The sequence below is a fragment of the Limulus polyphemus genome, unplaced genomic scaffold (assembly GCF_000517525.1).
Source record: "Limulus polyphemus unplaced genomic scaffold, Limulus_polyphemus-2.1.2 Scaffold1141, whole genome shotgun sequence".
NCBI classification, from domain to species: Eukaryota; Metazoa; Arthropoda; class Merostomata; order Xiphosura; family Limulidae; genus Limulus; species Limulus polyphemus.
The window spans coordinates 162896-166272 of NW_013666751.1; the positions used below are offsets into that span (position 1 = coordinate 162896).

A 3377-nucleotide genomic window follows, 5' to 3' on the forward strand; every position below is an offset into this window, starting at 1 on the left:
AAATTTGGATTTTGAAAAATAAATTGACATCCATCAGAATGTTTCAACAGGAAATCATATGTATTACATATATGTATTACACTCAGATCTTAATAGCTCAACAATTTTAAAAACTTCTGAGTAAAAGCCCCTACTTTATCATTTCAGGTGGGATTTTTGGATATTTGCATTCCGAATTACAGTAAGCAAATCAATAGTCAATTATTCGTCGAATCACAGAACTGAGACTTTTTGTTCGTAAAACAGCTTCTACTGGAGGTATGGCAATTACTGACACACCAGTTAAAGGAACAGGGATTTCTTTCGGTTTTCTGATGCTTTCGTCATCCAACATGAAGAGTTCAGTTTTTGAAACTGGCCCCATTCTTTACTGCTTATACCTCCAATAACATAGATAAAGGCTTCTGCAAAGAGCGTCAGCAACAACTTTATTAGTTAGGGTAAAAAAGTAATGCCTTCTTACTTTATATTCTGTATGCAAACTTAAAGAATTATCAGTAGATATAAAAATTCCAAACAAAAATTACAAATTTTATGTTGATTAATTTAAACAAGTACTTGAACATTACAATACTTACAAGGAGTTATAACAACTGAATATCGTCTAAACTTTCAGGAACTGTCTTGCTAAAATAATTATATAATGACAGTATGTATGTAACTTATATTGTAACTACTGATATGAAATATTCCTCATGAGTATGCCAAATCTAGCCCATTTAGTTTCTATTTATCGCGTATTTCATATCGGCTAGATAAGACAGTGGATTTTCTAATTTTAACACTAAAACATTTATGCAGGAAAGTTGTTTGTATATCAAATTTAATTGTTACCGAGTGACATCATAAAGTTTATTTTGCATATTCTAGTTTAAGTATATATAAATCTAATTAGATAAATTGTGATTTACACTTAATGGATTATATGGTATAGTTGTTTGTTTCAAAGAGATATAATTTTCTAATATGGTTGATTGGGGTTTATTAGCGCAAAGCAAAATGATTGATCTGCTCTTCAACTACAAAGGTATCTTGTTACTAACGTCTTTAGTAAAAAATTAATGAAATATTTTTTATATTTACGTTGTTTTATTATTTCGTACCAATGTAAAGAGTAAAAAAATGAAATCTTTTAGCGAATTACGTAATTCTGATCCATTTAATTATTCAACATGTTTATAATAGTGACTAAACATTACTGTGTTCATTGTTGTACAGTAATTAATATTAATATCCTATGTTAGAAATACAACACTTTAGAAGGGAAGTATTTACCAAAAGCAACAACCCCAGCAGAATGTCTCGGTATTTGTAGCTCGGCTCTATTTTCCCATTCATTACAGTCCATATTATAAATATCGAGCAATCCTGTGCTCACTAGGTGGTTTTTATTGGACCGAGAAACACAACAACCGCCGACAACCCACAGTCTATCTTGTGCAACTACGGCTGAGCAGTAAGCCCTAGCCATTGGCAGCGGAGGACGAGATGACCATCTAGGTTATAAAATATTGTATTAAGTCAAATATGAGAGTAAAAATGTCAAGATTATGTGAACTCATTTTGTTACTCGATACTTATATATTTGATATCAATTTATAATGAAAACAGAAAAAATAGTGATTTTTCTATAATTTGGTGTTTTTCGAGCTCTTCAGAAAACAGGAAATACACTTCTTCCAAGGAAAACCCTAAGAACTGGCTTAATTTTAAACAAGAATATTTAACCATGTAACATACAGTAGATAACACTTTTTAATCAATAAATGTATTATTGTTAAGTTTTTGTGAAAGAACAAAATGAACATATCAAACTAGTTTGTGTAATCTTTTCCATCCTCGAGTTACCTGAGCTGAAGAAAACTAAAACGACTTGAAACTGTAGTTCTTAACTGACTAAAAACAGATACGTCATACTTGTTGCATCATGATATTTGTAAATTAAACCCCTCGTTGGCTCAGTTTTTAACCATCTCAAATCACGTTAAAACATTCTCAGTACTAACACGTGATGAGAACAGATATGTATTCCTATACTGTATGATATAAGTCAGTTTTCTTAACCTGTATAGTGATGATTCCTGTCATTATTGGACAGGTCTTGTCGGCATTAGATATAGTATCACTATATTTATACACTCTTCTTTACTTTTACTCAAAAGTTTATTTATCATTCTTACACAAATGTTATTTTTATACTAATTGTTTCACAATAACTTACATTTTAGTTACTGGATCATAGCACAACACGCTATCAAGAACTGGTGAATCAGAATTTTCTGGAAACGACGTCAACCCATCAAGTACTCAGATAAATCCCATGTAGGTCACTACACCCAGACCCATGCGTGGTATGGGCATTGGTCTCTCCATTTCCCAGGCGTCTATTTCCGGTGTGTATACTTCCATAGACGAAACCACTCCATTATTAAAGAATATTCCGTTTAAGAATTTTATGTAATATACAAACAATAAAATCATGCTAAAGAAATGAATCTTTTTTTTTCATTTTGTGCATAATACAAATCAAAATTTCATTTACTGATGTTCGCAACATCATTCATATAAAACCAAAATCTGGTGTAATAAGTATGCAGGATATTGTAAATTATTTACACAATCAGTTAAACTTTACGATGTTTGTCTTTACTATACAGTTCATTTGGGATTAACAAAAAACAAAGAAGAACATTTTCCATCAATACTTTACTCATCATGATTAAAAAATTAAATATTGTGTCTTACTTCATGCATGTGCTACTTACCTCCCTCTGCTATCACGACCACCGATAGCATAAATACGGCCACGAATAGTTACAACACCATGGTGTGCTCGAGCACAGATCATGTCCTGTTTACTTTCCCATTCTTTCGTGGTGAGGTCAAGTACATAAGTAGTTCCTGTCGGTATCATTTCACCACTCTTACTTGAATCTGGATCGTATCCACCTGGATTGAAAACAAAGTTGAGTGTTATAAATTAGTTGCGTACATACCGTCATAGCATGGCTACAGGGCCCGGAAGTCAAAAGGTCCCAAATGTCATGCATCTGTCTTTTTGAACATTTCTATCTATGCAATAGGTACAGTTCACTTGTTTGCAGCATTTTAGTTATTTTGCTTTATATGGTCATGTGTATGTATATGTTATTTATAAAAACAGAATTAAGTAAATTAAACATTGATAACTTGTCCTACCATATAAGTATTCTATAATTTAATATTTCATAGGATTAAAAACATTTCAACAAAGTCAGTTACAATTTTGTTTTAAAGCCTGTTTCCTTAACATTTTCTCTTGGAATTTTTTGTTGTTATTAAAAGTCCTTGAATTAGTTAGTGAAGTAAATTTGAGGAATAGTAAATATATATTTGTT

At 31.4% G+C, this 3377-nt stretch overlaps 1 long non-coding RNA gene across 2 annotated transcripts; it reads right to left on the minus strand.

The window, feature by feature from the left end:
- Nucleotides 1-239: 239 nt before the first annotated feature.
- Nucleotides 240-3028, minus strand: LOC111086489. 2 transcript variants are annotated; one of them, XR_002611211.1, is made up of 4 exons: nt 2766-3028; nt 2222-2402; nt 1276-1496; nt 240-404 (listed from the first exon to the last, which is right to left on the minus strand). It is a non-coding gene; the product is annotated as an uncharacterized LOC111086489 (long non-coding RNA). The 2 variants fall into 2 exon arrangements; XR_002611210.1 differs by having other exon boundaries at nt 2222-2420.
- Nucleotides 3029-3377: the final 349 nt, after the last annotated feature.